This window comes from Parasteatoda tepidariorum, chromosome X2 (genome assembly GCF_043381705.1).
Source record: "Parasteatoda tepidariorum isolate YZ-2023 chromosome X2, CAS_Ptep_4.0, whole genome shotgun sequence".
Taxonomy (NCBI): Eukaryota; Metazoa; Arthropoda; class Arachnida; order Araneae; family Theridiidae; genus Parasteatoda; species Parasteatoda tepidariorum.
The window spans coordinates 2,275,866-2,288,950 of NC_092215.1; the positions used below are offsets into that span (position 1 = coordinate 2,275,866).

At 25.7% G+C, this 13,085-nt stretch overlaps 2 long non-coding RNA genes across 7 annotated transcripts in view; one reads left to right on the forward strand and one right to left on the reverse strand.

The window, feature by feature from the left end:
* Positions 1-13,085, reverse strand: part of LOC107447505 (uncharacterized) — a 278,517-nt gene that overhangs the window by 144,216 nt on the left and 121,216 nt on the right. The gene's annotated exons all lie outside the window — the stretch shown is intronic.
* LOC107447506 (uncharacterized) overlaps positions 1-13,085 on the forward strand; it is an 89,610-nt gene that overhangs the window by 57,672 nt on the left and 18,853 nt on the right. Inside the window, exon 1 of one of the 3 annotated variants that reach the window (XR_001584540.3) lies at positions 4,394-6,233. The exons of the other annotated variants lie outside the window; for them this stretch is intronic. This is a non-coding gene — a long non-coding RNA (uncharacterized lncRNA). Of the gene's footprint in view, positions 1-4,393; positions 6,234-13,085 lie in introns of those variants that run through there. 3 annotated transcript variants of the gene reach the window in all.

A 13,085-nucleotide genomic window follows, 5' to 3' on the forward strand; every position in this document is an offset into this window, starting at 1 on the left:
ATATATATATATATATTTCACTCAATAAGAGCTTTAAATTGTTAATTGCTTAAGTATAATTAGGTATATTCATAAAAATAATAAGCATTAGAAAATCGAATAGATTATTAATTGATCTCATTCTTATCTCCTTCAACTAGTACAGAAGTTCTATAGTCGTAGAAAATATTTTTCGTAGAAATGGTAATATATTAATACAATCATATAAATTAAGACAAATTTATCCACACTTTAATTTAAACAAGTGAAAAGTGAATTACGAAGAATTATCCAAAAAGAAGTTCTGATAGAAAATGATCATGTGCTTAGCTTTTATTAAAGTTTTGAAAGAATTCTGATTGTTTTGAATATTTCTGCTTCAGTCCACAGCTGTTGGAAAAATAATTCCCGAAAAAACTCAAAAATTTGAAAGTGCAACTCTATATGATTAATTTTTTTCTTTTCTAGCTTATAGATTTCAACAAATTGGTTTTCAAGTACTTGCATACAATAAAATCCTCTGAAAAATTATAACAGCTCAGAAGGGGCAAAAAAGAGTTTTGTAAACTAAATAAGTGATTGAAAACAATAATTATTGAGACTTCATAAAAAAGCGAAAGGCAGTTAGCTACTTAATAAAACGACAATACCATATTTGAATTTTCCGCTGAAATCTTTGCCACGTGACCTAATCCCGGCATGTTGAAATAAAACAAAAACAATGTTCACATAAATTCATCTTTAAAGTAGAAAATATTCAAAAAAAAGCTATTCAGAAAAATTTTGATGTAGTTATTTTTCTTTGTTATACTTTTTCAGGCTTTGAAATAAAGTTTTATGAGTTATTTTATTATCTCAAATACGATTCCCCGTAAGCGGTGGTGTTGTTTGAAAACGAAAAATGAGGGAAATATAATTGTGTCTCATATTATTTGGAGGTGATATGAATATTTTGAGATAAACAATAATTTTTATTTCACCTAATTTTATAATTTTTTTGACCTGTAAAATGCATTGTTATTTCCTACTGCAAAATATATTTAGACACAGATGCAGGCTTAATCTGCAACATTTTCCTAGTGCCACCTATCGGCAACGATCGATACTATGGTTTTTGGAGAAAACCACCAGGAGGCAGAGGAAGACGAGAAGGCGTGGTTATCAATAGTAGGCGAGGCTCGATATTTGATTGACAGTTATGAACCATCCTTCAAGACGCGCCCACTCAAAAGGCATTTCTACTAATGTGAGTTTTTCGTGCGTTTAAACTACAGAAGATTTATGATGTATATTTGGTTGGCGTGGAGTCAAAATTTTCATTATCACTTCAATAATGCTTTAGATGCAGTTTTTTTAATTTTAATTAAATTTTCTAATGTTTTGTTTTATCAAAAGAAAAAAAATCGAGCATGATAAATTTGTATTCTTATCAGAAAAACAATTTATAACTAACTGCTATTGTTAGAATGCTTATGCAGATAATTTTTTTGTTTCGTTTTTTTACTCCATATTGGGTTCAAAATACTTATATAACAATTGTATATATGCCTATGAATAGAATATTATGTGATTAGAATACAATTTAGCTCAAATACGGCTTAAAGCTTTGCTTTCTAATTATTTTGAAATATTGATAATAAAATAACAATACTGTATTTTTTTAAAGAAAATATTGTTTCAATCTAGTTATGCTTACAATATTTTATTCATACATTTTTATTCTATAATCTTTTTACAACACTATTAATTTAACATTATTGTCCATGAAAAAAAAAACTATTTGACTAGAATTTGAAATAGATAGCAGGTCTTCCAGCAGTCCGTCAAAATCATTCAAATAATAATAAACTCGCCATTAACATCAATGAAAAACTACTTCAATTAGCAGTCACATAAATTTAAGTAAGGTGTTGTCAAGTCAAGTCTTATGTCTGTTGTTTAAGTAAAATGCTTACTATGTTGTCAAATCATTGTGAAGAAATACATTTTATAACTTTCTAAAAAGAAATAGTACATTTCATGATATAAAATTTGCTATCATTTTGATTATGTTGGTGAGCCACTAAGAGCTTGAAAATAATTCATCTTGAAATTTTGTTCTTTAATTATTATTATTTTTTAAAAAAAAAGCTATACTTGCTATGTCTTACATATTCGCATTCGGCATTACATATTTGCATGGTTCGGCATTCTTTTTACAATACTCCTCATTTTTAGAAAACATAATTGCATTTGAAAAATAATATTATTTGATTTAGAGTTTAAAATAAATCAGGCCTGAGGTTTTATTTTGAATTTCTATTCATCTTATAATTTCTAACATTTTGTATTAGAGTGTACATAGACTATTCTTACAGAATTTGTCTAAAAGTGTATTAAATTTAAATAGAAATAAATCCTAATAAAATGAGTAATGCAAAATGAAATCGAATGTGTTATCTTAAAAGCACCATTTATAGCTCGTATAAAATTTGGAGGAAAAAAAAGTAGAGTAAAAAGTTATTCAAAATTTAAACTAAGACACATTTAGTTTATAATTATTTTGAAAAAATAAAATCATTGAAAATACTACTTCAACATATTTCTTTTTCAGCGAACTCAAAGGGATTAAAAATCTCTCTTTTTTATCAGAAAATAATTCCTAATATTTAAAACTATTACTTTTTACTTTCTTATTGGTTTTATTGATACAATATACATTTGCAGGCTTGTGTGCTCAATTGAGGCTTATAAACCTTTAAAGCCATTAGCAAGAACTAGAATTCGATTATTTCAAAAACAGGTTTGTTTTTAAAAGCATTTGGTTACTTGTTAAAAGTGCTTAGCTGATATACGAAAAGGCACACTAAAAAAATAAAGCGTTCGTAAACATGAAATATGTTAAGTTTCAATGTTGGACAGGCTCTTCAACGAAGAAATTCCTATAAACAAAATTATCACTTCATCCAAATTTAATGCTTTTTTCCAAAATCTCAGTTACCATTTTGTATATTTCATGCAATTTAAAAGCTGTATAAAAACCAAGCATGCCTGAATGTTTTTCTTTTAATTTTATGTGTTTTTGAGAGATTAGGTGGCTGTTATTAAAGTTTCCAGGTCTTCCGAACGTCAGCCAAATAGTTTAAAGTCATAACAAAATCTGCATCCTAAAAGATGTTTCTTGCTTTTTAAAATTTATCCAAATATGTACCAGACCACCACAATAGTTCAGAAAATCTTTACATATAAAAATAAATCTGATAAGCGAGCCAAGAAATTTATGTAAATTTAGGTAGTTCCAAACTTAGAAAGTATTTTGATTATTAGTTTACTACCCTTATTTTTGGCCGACCTTTCGGAACCCTGAGTACCTCATTCTCAGTGAGAGGTTTTTCAGAAAAATTTAATTTAATGTATCTCAAAAACCGAAAATTTTAAGTTCGTTAACAAAAAATAACCGAAAATGACGAATTTAAAAAAATGGAAGACTTGGAATTACAACTTTCATGATTACAGAGTCAAATATAAATATTTATATTATTAATATATTGTCGTTGATGGAACTACTTTGTTTATGCAAAATAAATACGAATAATGAGAAATTTGTCAATTTTTTACAGTCTTTTAAGAAGACGCTAGGCACAAATTAGTTTATAAGCTTGACAAAATTAGAGACAATGAATTATAAGAAAAAGTTAAGATTCTGTTAGCTGATCTTAAGAAAATAATTTAAACTATTTATTTTCACAAAGAGGTTACAGTTCGAATCATAAATACATTAATGCATTACGGTGCGTAGGACTGTTTCATTCATTTTATATAAACGCTGATAATGAAGTAATTCTGTTTTTGCCATTTATCTTTTCGTGAGAAAAAAGAAACTTCCTAAGACTATAATGCTGGGAACTAACTGTTTTATGAGCTAGAATTAATTAGACATTTCCCTGGCTACCAAACAATTGCTCATTCAGATAAGGTTTTTGTTTGTAGCGGTAAAAATTCAAATGCTAAAATGAAAATTTTGCTACATTCTTAAAGGCAAATGAAAAAATTGCAGATTGAAGGAAAATAGCAATATTTTATACGGGTATGTAAAACATGCCATAGTACAAATGATGTATAAACAGGAAAGAAAATTTCTCTTAAAATTAACGTGCTGTATAGTTATGATATTTTTGGTAAGAAAATTCCATAATTTCGGTAATAAAGCCAAAATATCTGTATTTATAAACCATTCATATATTAATTTTTCGATTCATACGGTGACGATTTACCGGAAATTTTGAAATTATATTTCTTATTACAACATATTTTGTAAGAAAAGAAAAGTAAATTTAACCGAATAAATAGTTTTTATATCAAACTCTAAGATATCACGATAAAATTACAAAATTTAGTCATGTTTATTAATTTTTTTTACATATTATAACACTATATTTTATGATTAATATAACCAAAATTATTAATAAAGTGCTTTCCGGGCTTTTTGGTGTTCCCATAGTGCCAGGGATGCGGTAAATTTAATCATTTTCTCCTCGTTTTGACCATACTTTTTTCGCACAAATGATTTTTATTTGTCGGCATTTGTTTTAGTACTAAAAGCTTAATCAGAGTTGCTTAATGCTTAATTCTGGAAAGTTTTGACATAGCTGAAATTCATTTGAATTTTAATTGCAATAAAGTTTTAACTAAATATACAAATAATGTTGAAGAGACTCGGGTAAATATGTATTTTGAATTCTTGGGTTTTAGGTAAAGGAATGTCCCCTCCCACAGATACTATTTCAAAATTTGCCATAAATGACACTTTTAAAAATTTTATTTCATGTTTTGAAGTAAATAGTTATGATATTATGGATAATTTAAGTCATGAATAGCAATATTTTTGTGAAGCAATGATGCGAAAGATACTATCATATGAAATAATTGTTAGCACACTGATGTTTAAATAAAATGCTTTCCTACATTAGCCATCACTTAAATTTAGTAAAGATTCGCATTCATGATTTCTGATCAAAGTTAGTATACTACTATAAATAATTTATCTATTTATATTTCTGATACATTTGCTGTCGATGTAAAGGTTTGTTTCTTCAAAATAAAAACTAATAATAAAATAATTGTGGTATTTTCCCCCTTTTGATAGAAACTGTCATAACTGTCAACATACGAGAACGCTTGGCGCTAACGAGTTAGGTTTAAATTTCGAAAGCAAAGAATAAATGTTATGCATTACATAAAAAATTGCTTTTAGTTAAATAATGATTTTTGCTATATTATTTATTACTATGTTTTCGTTTCAATTTTTAAAGCAAAAATTAAATGCTCTTTAATATTATCTAAAACGAAAGTTTTAGTATAAATATTTTTGCTATGTTATTTGTTATTTTGATATTTTTAATCGCATAAAAATTAATTTATGAACAAAATGTAACGATTTTTGTTATAAAAAATTTATTAGAATAATTGAAATTCATACTGGGATTATGTGTGTTAGTTGTTATTTTATTCATTGAATATCCACATCAATTTTTATACTATTTTCAACTTTTTTCTGTAACTGTCATTGGATACAGTAATGTTGTTGTTTTTTGCTTCAAAATTATAATCGTTTCGGACATAAAGATTCAGTTGTCAATAATTTAAAGAAAAACAAATAAATATTTTTAATCCTATGTTGCCTTACAGTTAATTATTCAAGAATTTCATGTATAAAAAAGCTAATATTTTGAGTTTTCGATTCATGTAGCGGCAGCAAATGTATTTTTCAATCTCCTTATCACTAAGCGGTTGTAAGATTTTTATCTTCCGTCGTCAGTCATTTCTTCAGAATTTAGACGGGCTAGGCTTAACTGAGTTAGCCGTTAATGTTTACGATGTAAAAGCAGTTAAGTTAAAATGACTTATCTTAAAAGATAAATTTTTGTTCAACAAATACGCTGTTAAAAAAGAAAAAAGAGAAAGTCGTAAAGTGTTAATTCATTTATTTTTTTCCAGAAAACATTAAATCAAATTTAGATAATGAGTTTCGTGATAAGTTTTGATGGATGATTACGAATCCCATTCATAAAAACGCAGAAAGGCTTAACTGATGTTTGTTTTTCTTATTGTTTCCATTAAATGGTACTTAAAATAGATATATATAATTCTTCGCACATTAGTGGTTGAAGTTTTGTTTTAAAAAGCTACGATTAAACCCGCCATTGCAAACTTTATTTTTATACTAAACATTCCTGGAAGATATTGGGTATATGGGATGTGGTTGCAGAAGTATTGTAAGTGATTTTGTACATTTATGTTTGTTGCATGAAATTGTATTTGAATTATTATTTTAAAAGGTGTATCAAGAGTAATTTTTGAAGTAAAAATTGTATTTTGATTTATATTTATGCTTCCTAATCCTATTTTCATTTGAATTGAACTAAGCATTTTTTCATTGTTTTTAGCCAGTTTACATGTATCTCTTAGTTATGTTTCACTTGGTATTGATGTTTTTCATTATTAAAAAGGGTGACACATAAATTTAACATATAGTTATGTATTCATTCTTTATGTAATATAATGTTTCAAATTGCATCATTTTTTTACTTTTCTTGAATTGTTATGAATTTCAATTGCAATTTTTTTCTTATTTTTATTTGATTAAACTGTACAAATTTATTTTGACTTCATCGAATAATAATGATGGTAATTTATGTTGATTTACATATTTATTTTTGAAGTAATTTTTAATTGATATTTGTTCCTATTTCCTAATTTTTCCTTTCAATAAAGATTTTTCGTTTTTTTATTGAGCTTGAACTTATTATTATAATGATTATTTGTTCAATTTATATTTTTACCTATTTTTTTATGAAATAAACTGTTATAATATGCTGTTTGGCAATTTCATATAACATGATTGTCTCTACTTATGATAGTGTTACAAATTCTGTTAAAGATAAATAATTTAGATCACTGAATCTATAACCTATATAATTATTAGTTTAATTTAGGTTGTTACGGATTTTTCTAAGAAAAAACATAATGAATTAAAAATATGATGTTATTTGGCTTCCGTTGATAGTAGATCCAATTTTCTGTTATTGTAGTTTTACAAATGATAGATCATTTAAATTATTGAACCTATCATTTCAAGATTTATTTGTTTAATTTATAGTCCAACTCATTTTTCGATTAATAAAACTATATGAATTTAAATTAGCAAATGTTTGATAACCAGAAAGGCTTTTGTTAGTGGAAGATCTAATCCTATTAACGTTATATTTTCTGATATTTTAGTTCTATAAATGATCAATCATTTAAATTATCGAACCTATAATTTAAAGGCTTATTTAACTTATACTTTAATTCATTTCTATGCTAATAAAACTATATGAATTAAAATAAGCAAATGTTTGATAACAGAAAGGTTTTCGTTAGTGGTAGATCCAATTCTATTTACGTTATACTTTCTGATATTGTAGTGCTATATATTATTGACCATTCAACTCATTGAGTCTATCTTTTAAAGATTTATTAGCTTAACTTATTGTTGTAACTCATTTTTTTTATTAAAAAAAACATTATGAAACTAAAATAGGTAATTGACAGGTATAGGCTATCATTGATGGGTTTATTTAGATTTCAATAACTTACATACATAGTTACAAAATCTAGTAATTATATCTATTTACAGGAATGAAAATTACTCTTATTTAGAATTCAATAATATACTGATATATTTGCTAAATCTATTAATGAAATGTCTATTTAAGCGATAGAAAATTATTATTTCTTTCAATTTCATTAGTTTATTGCTATTATTACTTGTTCTATTAATGATAGGGTTATTAAAATAAAGAAAATTACTTTTATTTAGAGTTCAATAGTGTCAAAATTAATTAAATGCCCATTTTAACTTTTAACATTTATGACATTTTTTGATGAGACATATGTAATAAATATATAGTTTTTTGTTAGGATATTATAGAAAAATATTCCCGAGTATTGATTTGCTTTCAATTTTAATATTTCATTTGTTAATAACTTATACATTTTGTTTTACTGTGCCGATACAAATAAATGTTTATTCCACTAATGTTCAAACATTATAATTTTCAACCAGCATATTAATATATGCTGGTTGAAAATGATAATGCATCCAAACACACTTATTTTTTTTAAAATAGATTTTATAATATGTCTCACTTTTTCCTTAAAAAAACACGATTTTCTAATGTTTTTTTCTTAGCTTTATTCCTTAAAAAAGCATGATTTTTTAATGTTCTTTTTTATTCTTTCAAAAATGTGAAGTATAGAAGAAATGATATATTTAATGAATATATTTTATATTGAGTATATTTTTATAATAAGGAAATAAATGTTAGTCTGAATACAATTTCTTATAAAATAAACTTTACTATCAGTTATTTTCTACAAGGTAGAACTGAACAAACCAATTTATATGTATGAAAAGCACAAAGGTGCAACAATTTCTTTTAAATTCATCATCATAATATTTCAGTTATTAAAACAAGAAAAACTGCTGCCGCTATCTTTCAGAAATAATTGGTTTACAGTTTTGAAACAGTTAAATTTATATTTTTTTTATAAATCTTAAATGCATTAAAAGTATTCCGCCCCATATTTTTTTCATTTAACTCAAAGGCTTTTTGTATCTGCAAAGCTGAGGAATAAGATTAAACTACATGTATACAGTTAGAAATGTTAACTTCTTTTTTTAAAAAAAAATGATAATAATAAGGCTTTCTTTTAGTAAATTATTTAATTATAAATTAAATTTTTAAATGTATTTGATATTTAAGCTATTAGCAATGGAATTAAGTTATATGAACTTAAAATTATTCTGCAATTTTTCCTAGAAATTGTCATATTTCATCGTCATGTATAACTTATTACATAATTTTGAAATTTTATACTACTTTGGTAGTTAAGAAATTCTTACATGCTTCCATTCGCTTTGAAACCGAATGAAAATTTCAGAAAGATTGCCAGACTATTCGTGAGTGACAGTGCTATATTTATATTTTATTATTATATAGAATAATAAAAAATAATTATTAATTATCTGAACCACTTGAAGTTTCTCATATTTAAAACATGTTGTGAAGAAAGTTTCAGCATAACATCATAGTTTATGTGCATTGCTATTTATGTATAAGCATTAGTTTTATCATAGCGCTTTTTAAGTAAAAACATTTGTTATATCATTATGTTATTTATGTAAAAACAATGTTTTACCAAAGTATTACTTATGAAAACATTAGTTATATCATAGTGTTATTTAAGTAAATACATTGTAATAGAATAGCGTTACTAATGAAAACATTAGTTATATCACAGTGCTTTTTATGTAAAAACATTTGTTATATCACAGTGCTTTTTATGTAAAAACATTTGTTATATCATTATGTTATTTAAGTAAAAGCAATGTTTTATTGAAGTATTACTTATGAAAACATTTGTTATATCATAGTGTCATTTGTGTAAAAACATTAGTTATATCACATTGTTATTTATGTAAAACTTGAGAAAGTTATATCATAGATTTATTTATGCGAAAATATTACTTATTTCATAGTGTTATTTATGTAATATTTTTTATTAAGAGAATAAATAAAAACTGTAAATTGTGACATATTTTCAATGCTTTTAATATTTATATGTATTAATTTATGAAATTGACATTTTGCGTAGCTTTGTTTGATAATTTAAAAAGCTTATAATTGAATTGCTATTACCTGGAAAAAAATTAAAAAGTGTTCTGAGACATCAAAGAGTAGCAAAAACATTTTACACTCATATATATTTTTTTTAAATTTTGGTAGATACGAATATTTTAAAACATATATATTTTAATACTACTTTAAATAAATTGCCCAGATCGTGACAATCCTATATAAGCAAACCATTTTATAAAATCAATGTTTCAAAGCAGAATTTTAAAAGCATTATAATTCATATTTTTAAAGAAATTAAAAAAAATAACTCGTACGTAAGGGTCTACGTCTATACTATAATTATAATTATTTCAGTAGACAAAAGAGAAACATGAAAACGTTGATATGTGTATGAATTTAGTGTTCGATCTATAATTACTACAGCTATTTTTTAAATCAAACTTATATTGATTTCTTTTATGGAAATATATATGAAATTTGCAATTCAAACTATGATTGAAGTAAAAATACAAACTTATAGCAAATTACAATGCATATATTTTAATTACCACACATTTAGAGAAAAATGCAAAACTGAACAGTAAATTTAACTGAATAAATGGTTTTTAGACCATGCTCTGAAGTATGATAATAAAATTATCAAATTTTACTACAGTTATCAAATTTTATGACACATTATAAAACCCTATTTTACTTTAAATTTTACCAAAATCATTACCAACGTTCATTGGTAAAAATTACTGAGCTTTTTGGTGCTCCCTTAAACCCAGAAGAAAGGTAATTTTTACGATATTCTAGCAGTTTTTACCATGCTTTTTTTTCGCATTGTGTAACTTGACTATGCTTCACTACACCAAATTAATAGGTAAATCCATTAATGCCAAACCGCAAATTTAGCTATAACGCAAAAAATTTTCTTCTAGAAGTTAGCTGTATATTACACAGTAATAATAACCAAAATAATAACAGTAAAAGAATACAAAATAGTTAATTCTAAATTGACAAAACATTCTTTGAAAGAAACCCGCTTAAGAGCAGCAGAATTTTCAAAAGAAAGAATAAATATAGCAATAAAGAAAACGAAAGAATTAAAAATATGACTACCGAAGCCGACGTCTTCAGGGGGTACCGGCCTCGGAAGCCATAAAACAAAACCTTTTCTATTGAGAGAGAGGCAAAATTAAATGCCAAAAGTAACTCTCTCGGTACCCCGAAGGTTTTGTATAAGTCCAGGAAAAAATACGTGAAATACATAAAACCAATTCAGAAAAGAAATTCAAACAAAAACTTGAGAAAATAAAAACTCAAATTAAACCGGTCAAACAGCGATTTCACAAGCAAACTATATGCAAAGGAAACACTTAAAACAAACGAAAACAACGCCCTCTATTAAAATGAGCAGATTGAAAAAAAGAGAAGTAAAAGAGAAGATTACGTAACAAATTAATATAATGCTTAACAGGGGCTGCTCAGTTAAGACTTGAATTGCGCCCTGTTAAAAGAAGTAAAAATCTAGTATTCTTCAATCATTTTCTNAACAAAAGAAAGCAACGCCCTCTATTAAAATGAGCAGATTGAAAAGAGGAGAAGTAAAAGAGAAGATTACGTAACAAATTAATATAATGCTTAACAGGGGCTGCTCAGTTAAGACTTGAATTGCGCCCTGTTAATAGAAGTAAAAATCTAGTATTCTTCAATCATTTTCTTAATCAAAAAATTAACATTACAAACGTTAAAAGGAAAATCATTATTACTCAAATTATTCGAAAAATTATTCACAGCCACCTGAAAACTTTCAGTGTTATTGCAAATATTTTTAATCCTGACCAATAATGAAAAAACTAAATTTTTAAAAATTTTATTACACAGATTAGTATTAAAGTTGCCGAAAAAAATAACTGTAAATTTAAAAGCTTTCCTTTTATTAAAAACACCAATTTTGATTATTTTATCAACAATATCAATTTTAAAATCTAAATATTCAACATTTAAGCAATTCTCATTAGTTTTTTTCAAAACCAAATCTTTAGGATAAATACTATAAATGAAATTAAAATTATCACAATTCAACAAAATCAAATCATCAATATATCTAAAGGCCTTAAATTCATTATACTCAAGAAATTTAGCTTCAAAAGAATGCAAAAAATATTAGCAAAAGCGCCAGAAAAGGAATTACCATGTGGAATTTCAATAATTTGTTTATAAAAATCTAAACCATTAAAAAGAAGCTTTTAAATTTAAAGTTATTTTTTTAGTTTAGGAAAAAAGAGCGATGGAAAGTTTTGACCCCTTAATGTTGATTTCGATTTTTGTTTCCATTTACCTCAAGAAAATTTTTAGTGAATTGAAAATTTTCGAAAAGTTTTTACACACAGTAATGAAATTACAAAACAGGAGGAAAATCGTATCACAATATTTGAGAGAAAGATTTTGTGGAGTATATTTAGTGGTGTAAATGAAAACAATAACTGGAGAAAGAGATTTAACTTTGAACTGTACAAGATTTATAAGCAACCCGAGAATGAATTGGATGGCCCACGTGATTCGAATGAGTGATGACAATACAATAGAAATATGCTGCTGCTTAAACCCACTGGGACAAGAAAGCGGGGAAGGTCGCGGTTGAGATGGGCTGACTCAGTGGAGTTTGATTTTCTTGCAATTAATGAAAAGAATTGAAGATCAACGATAAATCGGAAGTCATTATGGAGAAATCTACAGAGGAAGGCATTGGCCCACATTGGGCTGATTGGTCAACTATGATGATGATGATGAATAAAATTAATTTATTCAAAGATAATCCAATGTAAAAATCAATGTTTAAAAATTATTTATTATTCAATAAGAGTCATTTGTTAGACAATATTGAATTTTAAGGTATGCAAATTTTTACTCTACTTAAAGTAAGCGATTTTAAATGAAGAAATGAAATAAAATTTGAACCAGATTGTCCGAGTAGTTTCCGAGTTATCGATTCGAAATTGTCAATTTTTATATGATTAGATTTTTCGAGAATAATTCAACAGATTTGGTTGAAATTTCGTAATTTGTCGTTTGATATTTTAAAATGATGTAATATTTGGCCTATAGTAATTCTTTTTAATAAATATTATTAACTTGGGATAAAATACTGATATTCTTAACAAATTAGATGATAAAATAAACGTTGAGGTTAACTTTGAGTATATAGCTATCGAACTTTTTATTCATTGGGAAAATAATTATTAATACAGTTTCCATAGTTACAAAAGTTCAAACACTCGTAGTTTTGCAAGACAATTGATGCGTATAGATAGATTTAAGTAACTAGAATCAATCTTTTTTTCCTTAATATCATCCAAGAGAAGAGACGCCTATGTCTGGTGAATGGAGATGAAGGAAACGGATATTCAACTTAATTATGTCTCATATATTTTTTAAATTTTATTATATATATATATA